An 18,930-nucleotide genomic window follows, 5' to 3' on the forward strand; every position below is an offset into this window, starting at 1 on the left:
TAAAAATAGACCCACAGATTAGAAAGAAATAAGAGTACCAATATTCAATGACATGATTATCTACATAGACAGTCCCAAGGTACCTATTTTTTTAAAACTCCTGGACATAATAATTTGATTTACACAGATTATAGGGGACAAGATTAATATGCAAAAATCAATCATTTCTACATATCAGTACTTTAACAATTCAGAAATGGAAATTTAAAAAGGAGTTGCGATTTGCTTCTTCCTCTTTTGTTTTCTGAAAGAAATTGAACGGAATTAGTGTTATCGCTTCTTTAAATGTTTGGTAGAATTAGCCAGTGAAAGCTTCAGTGCCAGGCGATTTCTTCTCTTGGAATGGTTTCAAGTGAGAATTCAATTTCCTGAATTTCAAGTTATTCATTTTGTCTTGAGTGATTTGGGGTAGTTTGTGACTCTCTATTGCTTCCAAGTTTCAAAATGTGTATGTACAATGTTGCTCACAGAATTCTATTGTTATTCTTTTAATATATGAGGCTCTGTAGTGATATTTATTCTTTATCCCTGATACTGGTAATTTGTGTCTTCCCTTTTTCCTTGTTAATATGGCAGCAGTTTATTGAGTTTGTTAATCTAATTCAAAGAACCAGTTTAGTTTCTTTGATTTATCTATTGCTTTCTGTGTTTATCATTTGTTTCTCCTTTCTGCCTTATTATTTCCTTCATTTTGTTTGGTTTGGTCTTATTTTGCTCTTGTTTGTCAGTTTCTTAATGTGAAAGCTTAGATTTCTGCTTTGAGACTTTTCTTCCTTCATAATATGTAGATTCAACACTATGTTTTCCTCACAGAACAGATTTAAGTACAAATACATATTTTGAAATATGAAACTTTAATTTTAATTCAATTCACAATAGTTTCCTGATTTTCTTAAAATTCTTCTTTGATCCATGAATTATTTAGAAATGATTTAATTTTACAGTGCTGAGTGTTGTGCTTTTGCTACTGATTTTACTGATTTTATTTGATTCCCTTATGGTCATGAAGCATATTGTGTCTGATTTAAATTATTTTAAATCTTTTAAATTACAAATCTGTTGTGTCATAATTCTAACAGTGATTGGTCAGCATATATTTCAATATTATTGTCTGGTTTACATGCATCTAAAATTCCTATGACTTCCTTGTGAATTGACCGTTTCATTATCAGATAATAACCTTGTCTCTTTCTGATCATTTCCATTTCTTCCAATTTCTCTGGACTATTTGAATTACATACACATGCATATTTTATAGTATATAATTATATAAAATTTCTATGATAACTACTACATAATTATATACTATAAATTATATATGTGTGTATATAAATTCCAATATGTTACTTGCAACCTACCTATATGAGAGAACTTTTAAAAGTTCATAAAAAAAATGGGGGCAAAGGATAAGGGTTGTTCTGTTTGTTTCTTTGTTTGTTTTGTTTTGTTTCGTTTGTGCCCAAAACTTAAAGACATGTCTGTGCATGGACTTTACCCTATATGAGCAAGATTGACATTTATACATTTGATTATTATTCACAGTGTTGGTCTATAATCTTGAAGAACACTAGTTTTTTTTTCTGCTTGCTATGTGCTAAAATCTTTACCTAATGAAATGTAATGAGCCTGTGATTGTAAAGTGAAATGTAAGTATACCATTGTAAAATTTTGAAAAAAAGAAACAAAGAAGAAGAAGAAGAAGGAGGAGGAGGAGGAGGAGGGAGGAAGGTGAGTAGGGAATACAGGCAAGAAGGGAAGGTTGGGAGGTACCACTATGCTCCCAAATCTGAAATTGTGAAATATGTGAAATTTGTTCACTTTATATAAATAACATAAGTTATAAACAAAGAAGAATCACATGCCTGGAAAACTTGCATGTACCAAAATAAATTTATCTTTTACTTCCACTTTCCACAATCTTTTTAAAATATTCTCATATTGGTATACTTAAAGTGAATTTATTAAGGAGGGAATCTTCCAAAACTCTTTCTATAACACCAACATCATCTTAATTCCAAAATCAGAAAAAAAGATACAACAAAGAGAACTATGTACCAATGTACATCACTGATGAACACTGATAACAAAAATATCAGTGATGCATTGATACGAAAGTCCTCAACAAAATATTAGCTAATTGAACACAGCAACTTATCATACAGATAGATCATCCACACAGACCAAGTGCAATTATCCCATGGATACAGGGACAGTTCAACACAGACAAATCAATAAATATGATATCAGACATCAACAAATTGAAGAATAAAAAACATGATTATCTCCATACATTCAAGAGGAAGCATCCAACAAAATACAACAGGTTTTCACGACAAAAACCTTAACCAAACTGGGTATAGACAAAATGTACCTCAACAAAATTGAAGCAACTTATGACAAACCCACAGTTAGCATCCTATTTAATGAGAAAAAGCTGGAAGCAGTTCCACTAAGATACAGAACCAGACAAGGAAGCCTACTTTTGCGATTGTTTTTCAATATAGTTCCGAAAGTTTTAGCCAGAGCTATTGGGAAAAAAATCAAAAGGATATAAAACATAAAGAAGGAATTTGTAGTATCTCTAGTGTGTTCCTATATACATAAGGGAACCAAAATACTCCACTGAAAGACTATTGGAACTCATGAGAGAATTTGGCAATGTTGTAGGATATAAAATCAACACTGAAAAGTCAGTAGTATTTGTATATACAAACAATGCCACAGTTAAGAGGGAACTTGTAAAATCATTCCTTTCAGAATAGTTCCAAAAATATTTAAATACTTTAGGATAAACTTAACCAAGAATGTGAAAATTTCAACAACGAAAATTATAAAACATTATAGAAAAGAACAGAAGAAAACCAAAAATGGGAGAATCTTTTATGTTCTTGAATTGGAAAAATTAACATCATCAAAATGTCTGTATGCTATTTACAAATTCAGTGTGATCCCAATCAAAATACCAAAGACTTTTTTTTTCTCAGATCAAGAAAACTATCCTAAAATTCATATGGAAACACAAGAGATCTCAAATAGCTAAAGTGATCTTAAGCAAAAACAAAGCCAGAGGCACTGCAATATCAGATTTCAAGATACTACAAAGCAGTCATAACTAAAATACCATGGAACTGGCAGAAAAGTAGACATGTGGACTAATGGAACAGAATAAAACACAAAAAAGCCAATCCATGCATCAATAAACAACTAATCTTTGACAAACGAGCTAAAATCATTCCCTAAAGAAAGCACAGTCTCATCAGCAATGGTATAGGGAAAATTAGACCTCTGCAAGGACAAGTGTGAAATGAGATCCCTACCCTTACACCCTAAGCAAAAATCAACACACAGTGGATCAAGACTATAAATCTAAGACCTGAAACCATCTGGAATATGTCGCTCCATTCTCTTCTGGCCTGTAGAGTTTCCTGTGAGAGGTCTACTGTGAGTTTAATTGGCATTCCTTTATATGTCAGTTGATTTTTTTCACGTGCACATTTAAGGAGCTTTTCCTTGTGTTCGACTGACGAGAACTTGATTATCATGTGTTGTAGTGAAGACCGCTTTTGTTCAACCCTGTTGGGAGTTCTGTGCCTCTCCCATATGTTGTTTCCCAATTCTTTCTCTAGATAAAGAAAATATTCCCTCATTATTTCATTAAATACATTTGTAAACCCAGCTTCTCTTTCTGCACCTTCTGGGACTCCCATAACTCTGATATTTAACCTTTTAATAGTGTCTTTCAATTCTTGAATACTTTTTTTAGCCTGAGCCAAGCTCTGCTTCCAGCTTTTTGTTTGTTTCCCCCTGGTGACAGGAAATATCTTCTAATTTTGAGATTCTTCCTTCTGCCTCCTTTATTCTACTTTGGAGACTTTGTGGCAGCATCAGCTGGCAGATACTGGCACAGGGGTCAAAATCTGTCAGGCGCAGACATGGATTAGACAGATGGTGACACCAACTGGCACCAGTGTGGACTGGATAGTGGCGCTGGATAGTGGCGCTGGTTGGAATGAACTGGGCTTCAATACCCATCAACATGTACAAGAACTGAATGAGATGTGAGACAGACCAGACCAGTCTGCTGCACATACTGGCAAGCACAGGAACCAGGGCAGGGGCAGGCCTAGTGGGGGTTTTGTGGGTTGCTCTGACTAGACTGCAGCTCCCACTGGTTTAAGTGAACGCCGAGTACGTGGTGGGCAAGATCGGGCTGGGCTCCAACACCCATCGTGTTTTGTAAAAACGCGAGGCTGGAGACAGAACTGACCCAGCAATTGCAACTACCAGTGTGTGCATAGGCTGATTTGGATGACAGACTCTGCCGTACTCTGTACTGGCAAATACACACAAGAATCAGGTCTGGGATGGCCTCAGATGAGGTTTCTTGGGCGATTCCCTACCAACTGAACCACTGGACGCAGAACCCTCACCATGGAGAGAATTGCAGGTTCTACGGGCTGACTGTGGGAGTGGATGTGTCAGAGCTGGGCCTCCTCAGTGGCTCAGATGGAACAGAGGACAGCATATCCAAATGTACATGGAGGATATGGCAGTACATCAGAGCCTCCAGAGGACACCTGGTACCATGGCAGAGGATGGAGGACAGAACAAATTGATCAACTACCAGCCAATCATTGGCAGTGAAGATCTGGGCAGATGGAGACACTAAGGTGGACTATAGCAGCCAGAGGATTTGGGATCGCCAGCAATTCAGGACTGTTGAATTGTTAAAACCTCTTGAGAAATTAACGGTGTTGCAAATTTCTATTTTTCTTCCTGTTGTTGATTTTGTATTGCGGTTTTTCATTTAAGAGGAATGTGTGGTGACTGTGTAATGGAGACTATCCTGTCCAGATGTGAGGATGCAGTGTAGTGTGCATCTCTACTTCCTGATCAAAGATGGAACTATTAGCTGTATTTTGACAATAGGAAGCTGGAATCTGCCATCGTCCATGCCCACAATGATGAACATGTGACTGTTTATGAAGAGCTATGCTATAGTTATAATATAGAGGAAATCAGTGGGGAGGAGAAGAGGGCACAGGAAATCCCAGGGTCTATGGAAATGTATCATAGAATGATGATAATAATTTTAAAAGAAGTTAAGTTAAATTTAAAAAAAAAGAAAAAAGGAATATAGATGGAATTTATGTTGGCAATCATGCTCTGGTTTTTTGTGATGTGCAATTTCTGTATAATTATTCCTCATATTCATGGTTTGAAATTTTCTCAAAATGAAATAACTGAATTAAAGAGTATGAACTTTAAAAAACATTATCTGGACTCCTTAGTTCTATCAGCTCAACTCACGATAGCTAAGATATGTAATCAACCCAGATGTCCATCAACTGATGAATGCATAAAGCAAATGTGATTTGGAGCCAGCACTGTGGCATAGCATGCTAAACCTGAACCTGAAGCACCAGCATCCAATATGGGTGCTGGTTCAACTCCAGCTGTCCCACTTTCAATCCAGCTAACTGCTCATCGCCTGGGAAAGCAATAGAGGATGGCTAAAGCCCTTAGTCCCATGTTCCCACATGAGAGACTTGGAAGAAGTTCCTGGTTCCTGGCTTAATAGTACCTGAGCTCTGGCTACGGCAGCATTTGGGGAGTGAACCAGCACATCAGAAGATATGTTTCTCTCTCTCTCTCTCTCTCTCTCTCTCTCTTTCTCTCTCTCTCTCTCTCAATCCCCTCCTCTCTGGCAACCATAAACGGTGTCGGCATTACAGGTGGTGGCTTAACTCACTATGCTGCAACGATGGTTCCTCTTTGTACAGGTTCTGAAGTGGCTGATCTAGGTATTGAGAAATATACATGCTGTTTACTTACCACAGAGTGCTGGTATTAAACTTTTAACATTTAAGTGAATTGTAGAAAATTTATTTCCACTTACGTCCCTTCATCCTCCAAACATTTTGAATAAATTTTCCTGAGTATTTTTTTCCACATACATTAATCAACATATTAGATGTTGTCATAAGGCGTAATTTTGCTTCAATAATCAATTTAAAACATGAGGAAAAGGATGATCTATTATATTTATTCCTATTTTAAGCAGAATTTTTATTCATTTCTTAAATTTATAATTTTTCTTTACTGTTTCTTTTATCTTTAGAAGAATTTCTCTAAACTTATTATCTTAAACATTTTAAGTGCACATATTATAAATATCATCACAGGCCCAGCAACGATGGCTAAACTGGCTGATCCTCCACTTGCAAATACCAGGATGTCATATTGGCGCCAATTCTTGTCCTGGTTGCCCCACTTCCCATCCAGCTCCCTGCATATGGCCTGGGAAAGCAGTTGAGGAAGCCACAAGAACCTGGGACCCTGCACCTGCATGTGAGATCTGGAGGAGATGCCTGGCCTCTGGCTTCAGATCAGCTCAGCTCTGGCCATTGCAGCCATTTGGGGAGTGAACCAGAAGATCTTTCTGCCTCTCTTTCTTTATGTAAATCTGCCTTTCCAATAAAATTAAATCTCCTAAAAAATAAGTATAGTGACAAGGGTATTATTCAATCTCTAAAATTTTTCATTTTGTGGAATTTAAACTTTATACTCATTAAATATTAATTATTTCTTCATCCAGCCCTTAAAAACAGCCTTTCTGCATCGTTTCTCGGCCTTTTGGCTAAGATCAAGTGTAGTAACAACAGCCTTTCTGCTTTCTGTTTTGAATATTTTATCTACTTAGGTTCTTCATATAAGTGTAATCATACAGTAGTTGTCCTTGTGTGATTGACTGACTGATCTCACTTAGCATAATGTCTTTGAGGCTCATTCATGCTGTAGCATGCAACAGGATTTCCTTCATGCTGAAGGCTGCGTACATTCCATTGTGTGTAAGTTACATTTTACCCCACACATCTGTCAATGGACATGTGGGCTTCTTCTACCTTCTGACTACTGTGAATAATGGTGCAGTGAACATTAGTGTGCAAATGTCTCTTTGAAGTCCTGCTTTGAATTTCTTTGTATTTACACTCAGAGGTAGGATCTCCAGGTCATATTGGCGATTCTATTTTGAAAAATTTTTAGGAATCCCCATACTGGATTTCATAGTAGTCTCACCATTTTGCATTGCCAACAACAATTCAGTAGTGTCACAACTCTCATTGTCCTTAATAATACTTCTGCTTGGAAGAGTGGCTACCCTGTTGGGTGTGAGGTAATATCTCACTAGATTTTGCTTTGCAATTCTCTTGTGAGTCTTAACATTGAGCATATTTTCACATACTTGTGGGCCTTTTGCATTTCTTCTTGGAGAACCGCCCATTCTATTCCCTTGATCATTTGCAAATTGGATTATTTTGTGATTGTCGTTGAGTTTTAGGAACTCTGAATATTAACCACTTATCAGATGTGTGAGTGAGAAATATCTTATGTTGTTTTATGGACTGTTATTCACTTGGTTTACATTATCATCTCCTGAGATGTGCAGGGATTTTAAGTTTGAAGGTTCCTGCTTGTCAATTTTTTTTTTTTTGCCTGTGTTTTTGGTGTTAAATCATTACCAGGCCCAATTCCTGATGCTCTTCTCCAGTCATCTTGTAGTAGTTTTATAGACTTGGGTCTTACTTCAGGTCTTTAAACCATTTTGAGTTATTTTTTGTATAAAGTGTGAGGTGAAGCCCCAATGCACTCTTTTGTCTGTAGATGATTAGCTTTCCAGCACCTTTTTGAAGTCATGGCAGACTTTTCAAAATTATTTATCCATAAATGAAAGGTTTCTATTCTGTTCTATCAGTGTATAGATTTGTCTTATGTCAGTACCACACTATTTTGATCACTGTTGTTTTATAGTTTGTCTTGATTCAGAAAGTATAAGAGCTTCTGTTTTGTTCTTTTGAAGATTGTGTTAACCGTCAGTTTCCAGAGCTTTCTCATGAATTTTAGGATGTCTTTTACTTTTTCTGAAATTATGTAATCAATTCTACTTCTGGGTATACATCCTAGAGGCCTGAGATCAGTACTTCAAAGTTACATCAGTCCTCGCTCATTACAGCAGTATTCACAATAGCCAATACATGAAATTACCTAAATGCCCATTGATAAATGAATGACTAAAGAAAATGTGACTTATACATACAATAACATATTGTCCAACCACAGAAGAGAAGTAAATTCTGGCACTGTAACCACATGGAGGAACCTAGAAGACACTACAATAAGTGAAATAAGCTAGTCACATGACAAATATTGCACGATTCCACTTATATGAGGTATCTAAAATAGTCTCACCAAGGAGGTAGAACATAGAATTATAGTTGCTAGGGATTAGTAAAGGGGAAAATAAGGAGCTGTTGTTCAGTGGGTATAAAAATTCAATTAGACAAGTTGAGTAAGTCGGTGTGTACAGCATAGTGTCCTATAGGTAACAATACTGCATTTCACATTCAAACATTTGTTAAGAGGGTACCTATGTTAACCATTCTTACTATAAACAAAGCAAAGCAGCCTGTGGAAAATTTTGGAGGTGGTTGATATGTCTATTAACCTTGACTGGGTTTATTCATAGATCTGTACTCAGATTGCAAATCCTCCAATCCATGGGTATCATAACATGATGGGAAAGGACAAAGGCTCACAGACCCATGCAGAAGAGAGGAAGCAAGAGGGTCTGGATTCATTTTGTAACAAACAACTCTCATAAAAACTAACCCACCCCTGCAAGAAAGGCACTAAAAATCTCTCCTGATTGCCAAATCATCTAGTAAAGCTACAATGGCAATCCAATTTCAGTGTGAGTTTCAGAGGGGACAAACCACACACACCACAGTAAATCACAAGTATTTTAGACTGGTAACTACTTAATTTCAGTCATATATTCTACTTTTCTGTCCCCCTCTCACTTTACATTAATGATGATGCGCATTACTTCTTAATTTTTAAGATTTTATTTGGGGGCTTGGTGCTGTAGCCTAGTAGCTCAAGTCGTTGCCTTGCATGCACAGGGATCCCATATGGGCACCAGTTAATATCCCAGCTGTTCCTCTTCCCTTCTTGCTCCCTGCTTATGGCCTGGGAAAGCAGTAGAGAATGGCTTAAGGTCTTAAAACCTTGCACACATGTGGGAGATCTGGAGCAAGCTTCCGGCTCCTGGCTTCAGATCACCTCAGCCCCGGCCACTGCAGCCACTTAGGGAGTATCTTTCTCTCTGTCTCTCCTCTATGTGAATCTGAGTTTTCCATTAAAAAAAAAATAAATCTATAAAAATGCATTTTAAAGAGAGAGAGAAGGATCTTTCATCCACTGGTTCACTTTTACTAAATGTCCACAACAGCCAGGGTTGGGCCAAGCTGAATCCAGGAACTGGGAGCTTCATCCAGGTTTTCCATGTGGGTTGAAGGGTTCCAAGCCATTGGGCCATCTTCCACTGTTTTCCCAAGCACATTAGCAGGGAGTTGGTTCAGAAATAGGAAAAAACAGTACATGAATCATAATACATATGGGATGTTGGCATCACAGGCAGTGGCTTAAGTGAGCCAGAGCCCATTTTGCCAGTGCAGGCAGTGGCTTAATTTGCTACACCACAATACCGGCCCCACAAATTATGTCTTAAATTGTATATACATTAATCTATAGTTACTTTTTAATGTCTTTTTTGTTGTTTTGTAAACTGAAGACCACATTTTGAATAGTGTTTTACACACTCACATTACCATATGACAGAATCATACATTTCTCTGTAAGTTAACTTTTATCATGGAGTTTTATATTTTCATATTATTTTCTGTCCGTTTTTATCCTTTTGCTTCAACTTAGCAGACACTGCTTTCAGCATTCTTAAAGGGCAGGTCTAGTATGATTAACTCCATCAGCTTTAACTGGGAAAAGTCTTAATTTCACTTGCATGTTTGAAGGATGGTTTTGCCAGATACAGTAATACAGCAATAATTTTCCTTTTGGCACTTTAATTGTAACATTCCACTCTGTTTTATTCTACAAGATTTCTGATGAGAAATCTGCTGATAATCTGGTAGGAGCTTACTTTATTTAACTTTTTTCCAGCCGCTTTAAGATTTTCTGGGACTTTTGACATTTTGATTGTGTTGTATCTTGGTGTAGGTCTCATTACATTTACCTTAGTTGAATCCATTTGAGCTTCTTGAATTTGTACATTTTCTCTCTTTAGAGGTGGGGAGTTCACAGCTACTAGTTCATCAAATAGCTTCTCTTTCCCTTCTCTTTCTAGTAGTCTCATGATGCATATGTTGCTATGCTTGATGGTGTTCCATCAGTTCTTCCTCAGTCTCTGTTTACTTTTAATTATTTTTCTTTTCTTTTTGCTCCTGTGCTTGGATAGTTTCAAATGTCCTGTACTGAAGCCCAATGATTCTTGATGTCTGGTTAAGACCACAACTGGATTCTGGTAATAGTTTTTTTTTTTTTATTTTTCAGGATTATTATTATAGACCCTTCAGCTTGGGAACACATGCTTGCCTCCTCATCAGTTTCTCTCTCTTTACTAATGTTTGCATTTTGTTCATGGGCCATTTCCCTGTTTTTGCTTAGTTGTCAATTTTATGCTCTCTTAAATCACACTGAGTATCTTTATGCTGACTATTCTAAATTTTTTGTCTTGTAATCTATATATGTCTATTTTGCCAGGATCAGTTTCTGGATATTAATCTGTTCTCTCTCTTTTTAAACTATTTACCAAAAAAAAAGATTTGGTTATTGATTTGATGGAGAGAAAGAAAAAGACAGAGACTGAAAGAGATCTATTTGCTGGTTCATTACCCAAATGGCTACAAAAACCAGGGCCAGGTCTAAACAATGCCAGGAGGCAGAAACTCCTTTCTGATCTCCCACAAATATGTCATGGGTCCAAGCACTTGGACCAAACTCCACTGTTTCACCACACACATCAACAGGAAGCTGAATTGGAAGCAGGATGATGACCTGGGCTTGTAACAACGCTGCAATATGTGATGCTGACAGTGCAGGCAGAAGCTCACCTTGCTGCTCCACAATGTCAGCCCATACTTTTTCTTTTGACAGGTCACATTTCCTACCTGGTTGTATAACTTATCTTCGTTTGGCCCTTTAGCGTTCAAAAAAATCATCTACCCCACCCAGTCTTTGGAGTTTTACTTCTTACAAGAAAGATTTTATCAAGCCAGTCTGGCTAGAGACCTGAAGACCTCTCAAGAGGTTTTCTAGGAATCTACCCTGTCTGGGCTTCTTAATTTAAAAAGCCTGCTGATTTAAATTATGTAGCATCCTCTGGTATCTATATGTGGCATTGCAGGCTCACTGTTGATAAAGCTATTAAATGGTACTTTTGCTCCATCTAGTGTCTGTTCGTGATACTGCACACTGATGTCAACACTTGGCTTTAGGTAACCCAGAAATTCACACTCCATTTGATGCAGAGGTCAAGATGTTACTTGGGACATCTGCATTCCATATCAGAGTGCCTAGTTATGTGTTCTACTCCAGGCCTGATTCCAGTCCCTGTTAATGCACCTGGGAGGCAGCAGGTGATAGTACAAGTAGTTGACGCCTGTAGCCCACATGAAGAGACCAAGAAAGAATTTGTGGTCGCTTGTTTCAGCCTGGCCAAGACCTAGTTGTTGGGGGTGGTTGGGAAGCCAATCAGTTGAAAGATCCCTCTCTTTCTGTGTCTCTCCTTCTCATTCCATTGGAAATGAAAATGAATAAATAATAAATTTTAGATTTCATTGTTGTGTGTATATTCCATTATTCTCCTTCCCTACTCATGGATAAGGGAAGACTTGAGAGTTTTCTGCCAATTGCATCTGCTGTTCTGGGAAGGTAGTCTATAGCAAGTAAGCATCATGACTTTTCCTACTAGTCTTCATAGACTCCCACTGTTGTAGGATTCTTTTTACTGTTTTCTGAATTTCTCATAAGAACAACTGACTGTATAAGAATACTTCATAAACCTCACACCAAAGTAAAATTAAAAGGTAACGCATATTTTCTATAAGTTTTTTATACTGTTCATACTAATGTTGCATCATTGTCTCTCTGTTGAGGGAGTAATATCTGTGATAGCTGCCACAGGTACTGGAGGGGGGCTAAGTTTATTTCAGACCCAACACGTCACTCCGGCTTCAGCTCAGAACTGGAAAGGGCCACAGAAACCAGACACGTCATCAGACTAGCAGGACTCCAGCCAGTCAATAATGAGCCTAGGCTGGCATTCCTTACCTAATTAGGATTTTAACAGAGTCTGTGCCATCTTCCATGTTGGAAGGTGTATAAAAGGCTCCTGCAACTCCCTCTGCCTGCCTTCGCTCCCTTGCAATTACTCAGATCTTTCTCTCTACTTTCTCCTCCTTCCCACTGTGTGGGGGTAAAGGCCTGAGGGCAGATTTCAAATAAAAGCTCTATGTATCTTTTTTTTTTTTTTTTTTTTTTTTACAGTTGACTGGTGTTTTCTTTCCATGGGTGATCAGCAAATCCAACATTTTGTTGCCGACATTCAGGCAGGGTTGCCAGGTTGCCCCCACTTTGGGGCCAAGGCCTCCCTTTCAACCTTCAAGCAGCTGACCCCCTGGGACCTCTGCCTGCCACAGAACAGATGTGAGCAGGCAAGTCCCTCCACCTAGTCCCTGCTGTCTTGAAAGTCATCTCTGTTTCATTCCAGACCTCTGAGTTATGTGCAGGCTGGTCCTCCAATTCTTGGACATCTTGTGAGGTGGGAGAATCCCCTCACACTGGTCATCTGTCTCTAGGGTCCTCAGTGATATGGGAAATGTCCCTTTCACTGACATACCCTCATCACTAGGGAAATAGGTTCCCTCCTAGCTTGGACTCCAAGGAGGGGACACTTTCCTCATACTGAACTAATCATGAGGCACTTGATTAACACAGGATGGACAACACTGAGTCACAAGCCTATGATCACCACACTCCCTTATGGTGTCTATTGGATAACTTTAAAAATTTGGGGCTAGGCCAGGACTCATGCCAAAGACATCTCTTATTCCATGGCGGCTTAGCCTTACAAAATGATTCAAAGTAGCTGATGGAGCCACTTCACCAGCCCTCTCAGTCCTCCTGGTCATCCAAATTCCTTGTCCCCAAATTCTGTGCCTGCATCAATTAACCTCACCTGTTCTACTGCCAGCTCCTTACCAAACGGAAACTTCTCCAACACCTCTAACTACTCTTCCACCCTCCTAATTCCTCCGTCTTCTGTCTGGCCACCGTGGCCTTGGATCCCAGGCCTGCACCACCTCAGCCAGTGATTACTCCTCCTTCAGTCATGCTGACCTCCTGGCACTAAACTGGACCCTCCTCCTCCCACTACCCTCTCAGACTCCGACATGGACTACTTGTTTAAAAAAAAAAAAAGACTGACTTCATAGCCTTTCAGTAACTGTTGACACAATATACTACTCCAATCAGATTAATGGTGGCATACTACTCACTCTAGGTGATGAAAAAATGTAACCTCTTCCCTTCCCAACGGTTTCCTCTCCACATGTCAATTCTCAAACTTTACCCTCCATGTAAGCCTGAGGTTACACTAATCCCACCACCTTGGACTCTGGACATTCTGGCCAGGCTGGAAAGTTCAACCCCCTACAGAGTTGCCACTTGGCTGCCTTCAAAAAATCTCAAAACCCTATAATTCAATCTGACTACCAAACATTCTCCCCAGGAAAAATCCACCTTTCCTCCTAATTTCCTCCTCCTACCCAGCAACCTCAGGGTTAAATTCTGTCTGACACTCCCCTTCCTCAGCAACAGTCACCTTCACTTCTCCTGTACTCCTCCTTCTTTCTCTGCTAAGCCACTTTGCCCACAGTTGCAGTATTTTTTTTAAAGGATATTTTTAACTTTTTGTTCCTTCTCTCTTTATCAAGCCCCCTATGGACAAAGTTTATACATAATTAAATACACCTCATAAAGTATTCTCTCAAAAAAATATAATGTTACATCAAGGATAAAGTGGTGCAAAATTAAAATCTAATCCACTATTAAATTGTTCCAAGGTGTGAGATGCATGCATGCACTTTTATCTACTGGTTTTTCCATTAATATAAAAAATAATTGCAAACACAGAAATGGGTTTTTGATGAAAAAGGTTATAAAGATAAGAGTCTTTGGGTAAAAGAAAAAAAGAAACAAGCATGGCTTGTAACATATTCTTTCCTACAGAAAAAAAATTGTTACATTGGACTGCAAAGATGAAAGAGGACAAAATATTTAAAGGTTAGAGAATGTTGGGGAAGGGGCGGGGAAGTCATGGAAGATGTGAGAGGAATACATTGTCTTTAAAGTATTGTCTACAGCATTTTCTAAATATTTATCACTGATACCTGAAATTAGAGTCCAATCTTTTGCTATAACAACATTTGGAAATACACATGTTATTTGAACATCTCTTTTTAAATGGATTTTAACTAATTGATCACTAAGTTTTCTAGCTACCTCCAGCAAGATCTAGATCTGACTCTGTTAAAGTATCCCAGTATATAAAATAAGCCAGTGTACGACCTCTTATCTACAAGTATTTTTACGTTAAGATAATCCTTGTGTTCTCTGCTTTTCACTAGGTTCTCAATGTTTACAATCAGCAAAGTTATGTACTTGTTTTAAAGGTATTTGAGTAATCACTACATGTCAATAATTAATCTGATCTATATTGTGTCATGCAAAGAGAGTCTATTTCAATCAGATGTTTTAAACCTTGTTGGCATCCTTGACAGGCATTCAAAAACCTCAAAAGTTTTAAATTTTGGCATTTTGATATTTGCAGTAAGGCCTCCTGCAAACGTCAAAGGATGTGTCTCTTATTTTGTGGAGACAACGACTGATTAGGCTAGTTGGACTACATTAGAAATACTGTCAAGGTGCAAAGTGGTGCAAAATTTTGTTATATTAAAATACTCCAGGGTGTCTCTCACTCTCTCTCTCAGGAGGTGCTTTCCCTTTCCCTCTTCTTTCCATGCTCACCTGGTCCCTTCACAAATAAACTTTTCTGTCTGAAACAGGTTCCTGGCGTTTTATTTATATATTAAGCTGAGGAAAGAACCCATCAGGCTTTTCTGGTAACATTGTAGACAATGCTCTGAACTCCTTAGAAAGAGAGAGGGTGCTGGAAAAGGCTCGTAAGGCTGAAAACAGTTATTATGTAGCCCAGGGGAAAAGCTTAAGAGACAAAATGAATCTCACCATTGGAGCAGAGACATGGTACCTATCCAGGTGAGCACTGGCAAGTGGATTTCACCCATATGCCAGGGGGTAGAAGGCACAGAGTAATGCTGGTCATGGTAGATACTTTTTCAGGATTGGTTGAGGCATTGGTATGTAAGACTGAAAAGGCAAAGGAAGTAATAAGGATATTATTACAGGACATTACTCCATGCTTTCGGTTTCCATGCTCAATACAGAGTGGCAATGGCCTGGGTTTTAGGTCAGAAGTGACTCAAGGCATAACTCAGGTAGTGGGCATAGATTTCAACTTGCATTGTACATGGCATCCCCAGTCCTCAGGAAAGGTAGAAAGGACCAACGGACTTAAAGAGACATATTCACAAACTGTCCCAAGAGGTTCAGGCACCTTGGTGGCAGCCGCTACTCTTAGCCTTAATTAGGATGCGTAATATCCCTAGGAAGTTAAGTCTTTCTCCTTTTGAGAAGCTTTATGGGTGGCCATTCTTCACCAATGATATAGTTTTGGACCAAGAAACCCAATGGATGGCTGAATATATTACCCAGTTATCAGCCTTCTAACAAGTCCTAAGTGAGCTACATAAAGAATCTCCCTGAGACTTGGTTTTAGTGAAATCCTTAGAGAGAGAGATGAACAAGCCTCTCTGGGAGGGACCTTTCCCTGTAATTATTTCTGCACCCACTGCCGTCAAAGTACTAGGAATAGATACTTGGATATATCACACCAGAGTAAAGAGGTGGGCTGCTGCCAATCCAACAGATTTATTAACAGCCGAAACACCTGCTGAGGACATCCCTAATCAACCAAATTCTCCAGAACTAATATATACCTGTGAACCTCTGGAGAATTTGGAGCTGCTTTTCAAAAAGACATCTAATAAATAAATGTTTTTTAGATGGGTCACCCCATCTTGTCACCCAGTACCATCATTGTAGCTTTTTGTTGTTGCTACAGGTCTAGCAGGATGTGGGCCCTTGTATTCTTAACTGTCTTGTGTTCTTTGTTTCCCAGTTAGGGATCTTCAGACTCCAGGTGGCCCTGAACATGCAAACTTGTATGACGACCAACTTCTGCCACAATAGCTTGGATGACCAGACCATCTCTCTGTGGATCTCATACCTCCAGGGACCCCTTTGCCCAAATGACACCCCGTTTCAGCAGGAAGCAGCCAGAAGACGTTGCCGCCCTTTACCTCTACAGAAGTAGGATGTGGGATTTCAAGAGGAGGGGTCTGAAACCATCCAGGCCAAATGAGGTCTTCACCACACCTTTGGAGTGTGGCATAAGCATTGCCCACCCATTTCCTAATTGATTAGGAGACCACCAATGGGGAACATCTTACCTGTAGGTTCCTGCTCAACAAGGAGGGGCCAGGGAAGTTTTGAATTCCCAACATCCTTCCAAAAACCCCTTTGGTGTTTCTCACTCTCTTCTTTCAAGAAGTACTCCACCTCTCAGCTTTCTCTTGGGAGGTACTTTCCCATTCCCTCTTCTCTCCCCACTCACCTGGTCCCTTTGCAAATAAACTTTTCTGTCTGTAAATGCATACATACATACATGCATACATACATACATAGAATACTCCAGTTACACAAGTTTAATGATCTTTTGTTATCAGTTCAGTCATATTGTTATCTAAATTCAAAAAGATCTAAGTTACATCTTTTTGTACAATCCTGTATGTGTTTCTAAGATAAGCAAACAGATGCCTCTTGTCAGTTATGAATGTTATAGTTTCAGCTACACTTGTTTGAGAACTGTTTAAAGTCTTCACCTATATCAACCAAGTTACCATGTTATTCTCACTGTTTTCTCTAATGTCCAATGTAAGTTAATTGTAAACCTGTACTCCTATCTCAATTTTATAGCAGACATCCATGTCATCCTCACTTTCTCATTGACCTCTGAGGAAAGGACTCACATTCTACAGACAGCAGGGACCATGCAGATCAACAATTGCTTACTAACCAGACCCTCCTACCAGGGGCTCAGCCAGTTCCCAATGTACTCCCAGATTGGAAGTACCAAGACAGTCAACGGGGCCACAACAATCTAGCACATGTGGTCCAACATTTCCTGGCAGGCATACAGACATTCTCTAATAAGATGGTCAACATGGATAAATTGCGGGAGGTCACACAGGACTTGGATAAAAATCCAGCACTGTTTCTGGACAGGTTGACTGAGGCTCTTATTAAATACACTAAGTTAGACTTGGAGTCTCCCTCAGGGGACACGGTTTTGGCAACCCATTTTAATACCCAATCTACCCCCCCCCAGAGATTCAGAAAAAGCTCAAACGAGCAAAAGAGGGTCCTCAGACCCTTATCCAAGACATGGTAAAAAATGGCATTCGAAGTGTACAACACTTGTGAGGAGACAGCTGAACAGGCGAGACAGGCAAAGTTGCAGGCAAAGGTGACCCTCCGGTCCCACACACTGGTGGTGGCCTTACGGAGCCTGGGCACCTCCAGGAGCATGCTTTAAATTCAGGCAGGAGGAACATTGGTCCCAACAGTGCCCCAACTCATGCCCTTTGCAAACCCACCAAGCCCAGTCCATGTTGCATCACTACTCCCTTTACCCAGTCAGATGAGTCATGGCCTCTAACTTCTTCCAAGATTAACTCGCAGATTTGGGACACCTCCACATCAGTCGTGGCTACCCACCATGAGCCTGTTCAGATATCCCTCAAGCCAAATGTCCCCTATCCTTCCAGATCTCAGTTTCCTATATCACTACAACATAGATGAGGCACAGAACAAGTATAGCATTCTGACCCACAAGTACCCCATCAAACATAGCATTGTGGCCAACTGAGATGATATAAATTTTAAAAATCTGGCACCACAGCTTCTACAACGATCTGTGCATGGCCCCAAAGGAGCACCCCGTGCTACTGGCCGAGGGCCACCTGAATCCCAAGGCCAGCGGGAAAAAGATGACTCAGATCATATTTGAGACTTCAACACACTGGCCATGTACATGGCCATCCAGGCCATATAGTTGCTGTACACCTCATGCCACACCACGGATATCATGATGGACTCAGACAATGGCCTGAGACACATGGTGCCCATCTACAAGGGCTACGCACTCCCCCAACCCATCCTGCATCTGGACCGGATCGTTCAGGATCTGACTACCTCATGAAGCTCCTTACGGAACACGGTTATAGCTTCACCACTATAGCCGAATGGGAGCTCATGTGGGACATCAAGGAGAAGCTGTACTACCTTGCCCCGGACTTTGAGCAGGAAATGGCCAATCCTCCTCCTCACAGCAAGAGATATGAGTTGCCCAACATCAATCCGGCCTAAGCCTGGAACCAGAAATGGCCTCAGGAGCCAGACACGTCATCAGACTAGCAGGACTCCAGCCAGTCAATAATGAGCCTAGGCTGGCATTCCTTACCTAATTAGGATTTTAACAGAGCCTGTGCCATTTTCCATGTTGGAAGGTGTGTAAAACCCTCCCGCAACTCCCTCTGCCTGCCTTTGTTCCCTTGCAATTCCTCAGATCTCTGCTGGTGTTTTCATTTCATGGGTGGTCTGGCAAATCTAACAGTCTGGAGTTTCCTATTCTGTCATTTTGCTGATGTCACTTCTGTGAACACGTTCTTCTCCCTTTAAATAGTTTTTGCTGAGCTGTAATTCAAATACAATATAATTTACTCATTTAAAATTTAAAATTTACTGGCCTGGGGCCCGGCGGCGTGGCCTAGCGGCTAAAGTCCTCGCCTTGAACGCGCCGGGATCCCATAT

At 39.7% G+C, this 18,930-nt stretch overlaps 2 pseudogenes; both read left to right on the plus strand.

The window, feature by feature from the left end:
* The first annotated feature begins 5,764 nt into the window (after positions 1-5,764).
* On the plus strand, positions 5,765-18,486 carry LOC131478631 (uncharacterized; annotated as a pseudogene).
* Positions 6,621-6,800, plus strand: LOC118760563 (U2 spliceosomal RNA; annotated as a pseudogene).
* Positions 18,487-18,930: the final 444 nt, after the last annotated feature.

This window comes from Ochotona princeps, chromosome X (genome assembly GCF_030435755.1).
Source record: "Ochotona princeps isolate mOchPri1 chromosome X, mOchPri1.hap1, whole genome shotgun sequence".
NCBI classification, from domain to species: domain Eukaryota; kingdom Metazoa; phylum Chordata; class Mammalia; order Lagomorpha; family Ochotonidae; genus Ochotona; species Ochotona princeps.